Below are 9,967 nucleotides of genomic sequence, written 5' to 3' on the forward strand. Positions count from 1 at the left end.
CACCTTTATTTGGTGGGATAGGAAATTTAACTTCAACCACAACGCATGGAACAACAAACTTCACAAGATCATGTATTCTCTTCACTCTTCTGTGAAACCCAGCAGCTTCTTCTGCGCATATAAGTGGTCTCAGATGTTTGGAGTCAGCATTGCGTGAGGCCTCAGACTCTTGCACTCTTTCCTCAACTTGTTCCAGATCGACTATGTAACCGTTCGGTTCGTCCAACAACGGGTGTCAATCGATGCAATCGGGTGGGTGTCTATCGATGATGGAGTGTGGGTGTGGATCGATGCTATCTGATGATTGTCGATCGATGATATAGGGTGAGCGTTGATCGATGATGTGGGGTGGTTGTCGATCGATCCCATCAGGTTGGTGTCGATCGATGCTAGCCTTTGGTGAAGTTTCTAGATCTCCCCTCGAAGTATGCTGATCGTCATCAAGCTTCTTCTTCGAATTCTGATCCATATCTTCAAGCCATTCCTCCAGCTCCAAGAAGTCTTCCATAGTGACTTCTCTACTCGAATCCAAGTCTTCAAGTTTTTCTCCATCCTCCAACTCCAAGAACTCTTCTAGCTCCAAGAAATCTTCTAGCTCCAAGAAATCTTCCATGGTGATCTCTTTTTCTACATCTGGGGAAGGATAACAACTTGATACATCAGTGTTCTTCTGTGCTGAGTCTGCGATGTCCTGAGGACAACTCGAACTTTCAGGGATTTCATGTGGTCTCGATCGGAAACAGGAGTCTCCATCGATCGATGCTGGGATTGTGTGGGCGATTGATTCTGAGGTCGTACCGTCGATCGACGTTGAGGTCATACCGTTGGTCGACGTTGAGCTTGTACTGTCGATCGATGATGCGGTGCTGGTGTTGATCGATCCTGAGGTCGTATCACTAAAGTCGGCTTCTTCTAGTCTGCTCAGCTCTCCAGATACATGTTTTTTACCACCCTCTACCATAATGTAGCTAAGCAACTGTATCAGAATCTGATCTTCCTTCTTTATCTGCCAACTTTCAACAAGCCTGTCCCACTTATCATTCTTCTCCTTTTCTCGAGTTGCTTCACCATCATCAAGAAATTTGTAAAGGAATGCTCTTTCAATGTCCTCCCAGCTGGTTAGATATCCTGGCTGTAGTTGACTGAACCAGCTGAATGCATCCCCAGAGATAGAATAGGGGAAGATCTTGCAGAGCATGTGGTATTCAGACACTTCATTCTGCTCACTCCTTGACACTTGATCCTCAAGCTCTTCGATGTGGTTTCTGGGATCTTGGTGAGGAAGACCCTGGAAGGGGTCTTGACCTATCCAATCATACCATTCTCGGCTCAGGTCAAAGTCATTCATCTCAGCAACAACAATCACATCAGGGATCACAGCACCCTGAGCATTAATCAACTGTCCTGCGCTGTTGCGAGTGCGACCTTCTTCGTCTCTTAACATCCCATTCTTATCGACTTTAAGTAGGAGCACTGTTGGGGTCAAAATCGGTCACGACGGAATCAATGTCTGAAAGTCCGTAAAAAACGGCATGAACAATTTTACGAAAAATAAATCTTCGGAAAAGAGTTATTCTTACGAAGAGCCCTGCGGAAGAAACACGAGACATCGGAGAAAAGCCCGAAAAAGGTCGTACGGTCGCTATGTAGCGACCAAACTCGAGCCAAGCTTGGTCGCCACGTAGCGACCGAGCACATGTCCCGCTCGGTCGCTACGTAGTGACCGAGCTCGAGCCAAGCTCGGTCGCCACAAAGCGACCGAGCACACGTCCCGCTCGGTCGCTACGTAGTGACCGAGCTCGACCCAAGCTCGGTGGCTACGTAGCGACCGAGCGTCCGTCCCACTCGGTCGCTACGTAGGGACCGAGCTCGAGCCAAGCTCGGTCGCTACGTAGCGACCGAGCGTCCATCCCGCTTGGTTGCTACGTAGCGACCGCATTCGAGCCAAGCTCGGTCGCTACGTAGCAACCGAGCGTCCGTCTAACTCGGTCGCTACGTAGCGGCCGAGCTCGAGCCAAGCTCGGTCGCTACGTAGAAACCGAGCTAGAGCTAAGCTCGGTCGCTACGTAGCGACCGAGCGTTCGTCCTGTTCGGTCGCTACGTAGCGACCAAGCTCGAGCCAAGCTCGGTCGCTACGTAGCGACCGAGCGTCCGTCTCGTTCTGTCGCTACGTAGCGACCGAGCTCGAGCCAAGCTCAGTCGCGACGTAGCGACCGAGCGTCCGACTCGCTCGGTCGCCACGTAGCGACCGAGCTCGAGCCAAGCTCGGTCGCTACGTAGCGACCGAGCGTCCGTCAAAGTCATTCATCTCAGCAACAAAAATCACATCAGGGATCACAGCACCCTGAGCATTAATCAACTGTCCTGCGCTGTTGCGAGTGAGACCTTCTTCGTCTCTTAACATCCCATTCTTATCGACTTTAAGTAGGAGAACTTCGATCTTCTCTGTCACCCTGTAAGTGGTGTCGTTTTTCACCTGATGAACAGTGTCGCGATGAACAGTGTCTATCGACGCAGGATGAACAGTGTCGCAATGAACAGTGTCGCGATGAACATTGTCGCGATGAACAGTATCGCGATGAACAGTGTCGATTGACGTGAGATGAACAGTGTCAATTGACGGGGAATGAACAGTGTCAATCGACGGTGAATGAACAGTGACGATCGACGTGGGATGAACAGTACCTCGATGAACAGTACCAGGATGATCAGTACTGGAGTTAACAGTACCGTGGTGAACAGTGTTGTACGACACGAGTTGAATAGTGTCGTTCGATGCTTGGTTCACGCTGTCGATCGATGCTTCTTGGACGGTGTCGGTCGATTCTTCCCTCATAGACTTACGGATCGTGTGTGAATCAGTAGACTTCTTCTTTGAAGAACCCATAAATTCTCTCTTCATTGTTGTTCCTGGTACTAAGATGTATGTACCTGAAACAGAAGAAAAAATTTTATCAGTAATTTGATATCTCTCAAATTACCCTAAGTAGTGATTTATACTCTCTCAAATAAGAGGTCGAGTTGTAGTACTTAGGGATCGAATTCACTGAGAGCTAGGGAAACAATTAGATCTAAACAGTTTATGATTAAGCTAGGTTAATAGTTTATAAGGCAGTAAATAAGTAGTAAACAAGTTGAAGAAGACAATTGTTCAGCTTGGCAGGGAGTTGTTTGATGGAAAGATGGTTTGCTAGATCTAGGGTTTCTATTCAAGAAATTAGGTTATAATGATATAGATGCATAAGATGTTTCTTGGATGCACATAAACTCAAACAATAACAATAATCTACCAGCTCTCGCATATCTAGATTATCTATCACTAGATCTAAGATCTCAACTCTCGCATGTTGATCTGTAGAAAGTGTCGTTCGACGATTCGATTGGAATGTCGATCGATACACCTTTCAGACCGTCGATCGATACAACTACCGAGTTGTCGATCGACGATCCTTCCAGCGAGCTTTACCGAGTAGGTTTGAACTATGTTCACTAGGTTCCTAGATCAACTCTCGTCTTTCTCTAGGAATCCTAGCACAATATCAATTATTCAGGAGATAAACCATGCAATAAGTGCAATTCAATTGATGGACATCCTAACAACTTAGAAATTTATATTTGGGGCTAATCCCTCATCCTATCTGAACCCTAAACCTAACAGGTGGATCTATTGAGACATGAAGTTGTCACAGAAAATCATAGATGAATAGATATAATAGAATAGATAAAAGCAATAAAGGATCAAAAGGAGTTCCAGGAGGACTTTGAAGATGTTCCTCATTTTTCTCCTAACTAAGAACAAGAATTAAAGAAAGCTTAGATAGCGTGTAGCCGTCAACAATGGCTTATAAATAACATAAATAGTGTTTCTGGTTGTCCAAGGGTATTCTAGTAATTTGGGGTTGCTTCTGGGCTTCAGCGGTCATAAAATATGCTCGGCCCATATTCTAGCATCACTGTCGACCGACACCAATGCTGTAACGTCGATCGACAGTCCTTCATCTCCTCGACAGCTTCCTCTCGCGAGGCAGACTGACCACTCTTCAGTAAAACGAGCATAACTTCTGCTATAGGATGCTAATTGACCTCACACCAGTGGCATTGGAAATCTAACGCAAAGGTATATCTTTTGTCAATAGATGGGCTCAATCTAACGGTGGGAAAGTCTCCATCGATAGGTAAACATCTGACGCGTCTGTGCAGTTCTGCACCTCAAAAGGCTCCAAAGTCACCATATTTCTCCAGAACGTACCTGAACCTGTAAATACTCTAAAATGGACTCTATATAGTAGTAAATATATATTAAAACAATTATAGACCATGGCTAAAAGTGGGTAAAATCCATGGTCTATCAACTCCCACAGACTTACCCTTTTGATTGTCCTCAAGCAAAACAGACGGGCAGTCTCTCTGAAAGAGGTTTGAAAATAGCAGGGACTCACATGATTTAGAATCATCACCTCTATTATATTGTAATCCACATCTAAGAACTCCTAATCACAAAAGTACATTATACCATATCCTAGCTTAGCAACCAAATTCACCTAGCCAACAACTTAGCAAATCCTGTCTGACATTCCCCTCTACCAACCTCATTTCTTAACATAAATAAAAGTGCAGGCTTTACCTTGGGAGTATCGATCACAGGATGCAAATATTTTTAAACAAGTATCTGGATCTGCAGGTAAAAGTTAGTTCCTATCTTTTTTCTCTACTAATTTCTCTCTTTAGTCAACGTCTGCTTATATTGCAAGATCATTGACCAAGATTGGACAGACTTCCATGAATCTAGCCTTAAAGGTGGTTGCCACCAAGTCCTGTTCACTTCTTTTTGACCTATATCCAAGAATTCATGTGAATCAAACCTTGATGATTGCTGCCACCAAGTCCCGTTCGAATTCTTTTTGTTGAAATCCTTATGAAGCAAGCTTTAATGGTTTTAGCCACCAAGTCCTGTTCGGATTCTATGTAACTAACACCTATTATATATATATATATATATATATTTTTTTTTTTTTTCTTTTTCTTTCTTTCTTTTTCGTTTTTTTTTGAAAATAAATATTTCTACCTATAAATCTAGGGTCGAAATAGAGAGAGAGAAAATGTGATAAATCTACACAAGGCTTTGCCTTCCAGACTTGTTTGAGGAATCCGATCCCATGTATAGCAAGCCCCAAGACAAGCAGTTGTGTCTGGTTTAGTGTTGGATGTCAGCTTTGGTTCATTCAAACAGTCTCAGCAAGTGTGAATAGTTGACCGGTTGATATACTTTAGTATCTTTACTATTATCTGCAATCAGTAAATCTAGAATGGTGTTAAAGAGTGATTAGATAACAAGCAAAAATATAATAAGTTCATAATCCCCTTTTTGACTCAATAAAACTCTTTTGAAAACATTTTTATAAGACTCATAAACACACTAATATCAGTAAACATTCCCCCCATACGGGCTCAATCTAACGCAATATTGGAAAGCTAACGCGAAGCTCTATCTTGTGTCAAAAGATGGGCTCAATCGAACGGTGGGAAAGTCTCCATCGATAGCTAAACATCTGACGCGTCTGTGCAGTTCTGCACCTCAAAAGGCTCCAAAATGACCATATTTCTCCAGAACGTACCTGAACCTGTAAATACTTTAAAATAGACTATATATAGTAGTAAATATATATTAAAACACTTATAGACCATGGCTAAAAGTGGGTAAAATCCATGGTCTATCAACTCCCCCAGACATACCCTTTTGCTTTTCCTCAAGCAAAACAGACGGGCAGTCTCTGTGAAAGAGGTTTGAAAATAGTAGGGACTCACATGATTTAGAATCATCACCTCTACAATATTGCAATCCACATCTAAGAAGTATTAATCACAAAACTACATTATACAATATCCTAGCTTAACAACCAAATTCACCTAGCCAACAACTTAGCAAATTCTGTCTGACATTCCCCTCTACCAACCTCATTTCTTAACATAAATAAAAGTGCAGACTTTACCTTGGGAGTATCGATCACAGAATGCAAAGATTTTCAAACAAGTATCTGGATCTGCAGGTAAAACTTAGTTCCTATCTTTTCTCTCTACTAATATCTCTCTTTAGTCAACGTCTGCTTATATTGCATGATCATTGACCAAGATTGGACAGACTTCCAAGAATCAAGCCTTAATGGTGGTTGCCACCAAGTCCTGTTCACTTCTTTTTGACATATATCCAAGAATTCATGTGAATCAAACCTTGATGATTGCTGCCACCAAGTCCCGTTCGAATTCTTTTTGTTGAAATCCTTATGAAGCAAGCCTTAATGGTTGTAGCCACCAAGTCCTGTTCGTATTCCACCTAACTAACACCTATTATATATATATATATATATATTTTTTTTTTTTTTCTTTCTTTTTTTTCTTTTTCTTTCTCTCTTTTTCGTTTTTTTTTTTGAAAATAAATATTTCTACCTATAAATCTAGGGTCGAAATAGAGATAGAAAAAGTGATAAATCTACACAAGGCTTTACCTTCTAGACTTGTTTGAAGAATCCGATCCCATGTACACCAAGCCCCAAGACAAGCAGTTGTGTCAGGTTTAGTGTTGGATTTCAGCTTTGGTTCCTTCAAACAGTCTCAGCAAGTGTGAATAGTTTAGAGGTTGATCCACTTTAGTATCTTTACTATTATCTGCAATCAGTAAATCTAGAATGGTGTTAAAGAGTGGTTAGATAACAAGCAAACATATAATAAGTTCATAATCCCCTTCTTGACTCAATAAAACTCTTTTGAAAACATTTTTATAAGACTCATAAACACACTAATATCAGTAAACATCCCCCCCCATACAAGCTCAATCTAACGCAATATTGGAAAGCTAACGCAAAGCTCTATCTTGTGTCAAAAGATGGACTCAATCTAACGGTGGGAAGGTTTCCATCGATAGCTAAACATCTGACGCGTCTGTGCAGTTCTACACCTCAAAAGGCTCCAAAATCACCATATTTCTCCAGAACGTACCTGAACCTGTAAATACTCTAAAATAGGCTCTATATAGTAGTAAATATATATTAAAACACATATAGACCATGGCTAAAAATAGGTTAAATCCATGGTCTATCAAGAATATGATGTCATCTTTTAACCAGACACAGCTATAAAGTCACAGGTCCTGGCAGACTTTGTGGCCGAATTCTCACCTACCTTGCTCCCAGCTTTGGAGCAAGAAGTGCGCCTCCGAAGCAAAACAAAGGAGGAAGGAGAATGGGTCCTTCATGTCGAAGGATCCAACAACATCAGAGGAGCCGGGGTAGGAATAGTGCTTACCTCGCCGACAGGGAACATGACCTCAAGGGCTGTGAGGTGCAACTTTAGAGCAACCAACAACGAAAGCGAGTACGAGGCCTTAATCACAAGGCTAACACTCGCCCATCAAATGGGGGCAGAAAACATCCAGGTCTTCGGTGACTCCCAGCTGATAATCAACCAAGTGCAGGGAGAGTACCAAACAAAGGACGACAACATGATCTAGTATTTGGCGGTCGCCCAGCGACTCATCAAGAAATTTAAGAGTTGCAAGCTCACTCAAATCCCCAGCTGACGCCCTGGCTAATCTAGGGTCCGCCCTCGAAACAAACAGCCAGATGAGCATACCCTTGCTTGTTCTTCAATGGCCAGCCACCCTGGAGGAACCCCAATCCGACGAGGTCTCCGCTATCGAAGAGGGTGAGACCTGGATGACCCCCCTAGTCCGGTACCTTGAGAATGACATTCTCCTGGAAGATCGCAACGAGGCCAGGAAAATCAAGAAGCAAGCCGCAAGGTATTGTACCTCCAAGGGGAAGCTATACCGGAGATCCTTCTCACGCCTGTACTAGAGATGCGTCACACCTCGAGAGGCAGCTAGAATCATTGTAGAACTACATGAAGGAGATTGTGGATCCCACTCTAGCGGCAGAAGCCTGGTGCTCAGGGCCAGAAGGGCAGGCGACTACTTGCCCACGATGGCTGTTGGGGTTAAAAACGGTTACGACGAAGTTAACATTCAAAACGTCCGAAGAAGAAAACGAGAAACTTTCTTCGACAAATACTTTTTCGAAATAGATTCTTCCTTACAAAAAAGCTTTGCGGAGGAAACACGAGACATCGGACAAGAGCTCGAAAACGGTCGCAACGAAGCGACCGAACGTTCGTTCCGCTCGGTCGCTACGTAGCGACCGAGCTCTTCCGAAACATCGATACAACAATTAATCCATGCATTCTCGTCTACCCTTCGATGCTATCTCGCGAAGACCATAGCGAACCCATTTCATGTTTCACGCCATTCTAAGTCATCGATCAAACTTTACGGTAAAAACCGCGGAAAGTTTGTTCTTTATCGAAAGAAGCCGTAATAAAGGCTTCGAGTCAGAAGACGGCCCAAAGGGACCTAAGACATGACTCGAGGCCCAACTTATGATTTCTTAACCAGCTGCCCGTAAGCCGCATGATGGTTTACGCTTGGTTTGCAAGGAAAGATAAATGTCAAGTTTCCGCGGATAAATACGAAATTTTGAAGATAATTACGAAGATCGGAAAAAATGGAATATCTCCATTTTTACGCTATGACGGCTTAAGGGCAGAAGAGGAAAAGCGCAAACCGACCTAGGAGCCAGTATATAAGGAGTTCTAGGCGAGAAGCATGAGGAGGACTTTTTCAGAGCAAACTTAGCACTTAGGGCAATTAGGCAACTTTCCGTTTTTGTTATTCGAGCTGCGACTCAATTAGGTTTAGCCATCATAGGGTTGTTAGAACTAGGAATCTCGCCGACAGCTCTCGAGCCCAGGCTTATACCTTGTTGTAAACGCTCATACGCAAATTTGGAATAAGACTTCTCTTTGCTCTCTTTTTACGATTTCATATAATTTATCGTTGTTATCTCGTGTTCTGATTGCTTAGCGTGTGGTATTAGCAGATATCCGGGACCTCTGGGAAACTAGGGTTCTCCTACTTTTCTAATTTAAACGGAAATCGACAGTGCGAATTTCGGTTCCCACAATGGCCGCATACACCAACCAGCGAGCCAAACATTGCGACCAGTGTCAGAGGCACACTCCAGTTTCTAAACTCCCTCCGGAGAACCTCAAGTCCATAAGCTCACCGTGGCCCATCAGAAAATAAGGCATGGACATACTGAGGAAATTCCCTATGGCGCCGGGTCAGAAGGTCTTCCTTCTGGTAGTCACTGACTACTTCTCCAAATTCTCCAAATGGGGCGAAGCAGAAGAACTCAGCCGGATAACAGACCTCCAGATCCGCAAATTCCTGTGGAGGAACGTAATCACTCGCTTCGGGGTCCCCCATGAGATCGTCACCGACAATGGACTCTAGTTCACGAGCCACAACTTCAAGGAGTTCTGCAAGGACTGGGGCATAAAGCTTACCTTCGCCACACCCCGACACCCCTAGTCTGATGGACAAGTGGAATCCACGAACAAGACCGTTGTCAACATGCTTAGAAAGCGACTGGAGGGTTCTCACGGGAAGTGGGCGGAAGAACTGCACGGAGTCCTCTGGGACTACCGGACCACTCCCAAGACAGCGACGCAGGAAACTCCCTACTCGCTAGTCTACGGCTCTAAGGCCATAATACCCACGGAGATCCACGTGAGAACAACGGTCTAAGGGTCTACCTCTCAAGAGGGGAACGATGAGCTTATGACGCTGAGCCTTGACCGACTTGACCAAAAGAGAGAGGCCGCTTGGCTAAGAAACTGGTCCTACCAGCAAGACGTTGCCAGGACGTACAACAAGAAAGTCAGAACCAGGACCTTCCAGCAAGGGGATTGGGTTCTACGACGAGCAGAAAAAACGATAGGGAAACTCACCCCCGAGTGGGAAGGACCCTATAAGGTAATTGAGGTGCGGAGGACAGGCGCCTACAGGCTGCAAGATAGCAAACATAAAATACAACCCAACTGCTGGAACGCCCTACACCTCAAAGCCTATCATTTT

This window comes from Brassica napus, chromosome C5, assembly GCF_020379485.1.
Source record: "Brassica napus cultivar Da-Ae chromosome C5, Da-Ae, whole genome shotgun sequence".
NCBI classification, from domain to species: Eukaryota; Viridiplantae; Streptophyta; class Magnoliopsida; order Brassicales; family Brassicaceae; genus Brassica; species Brassica napus.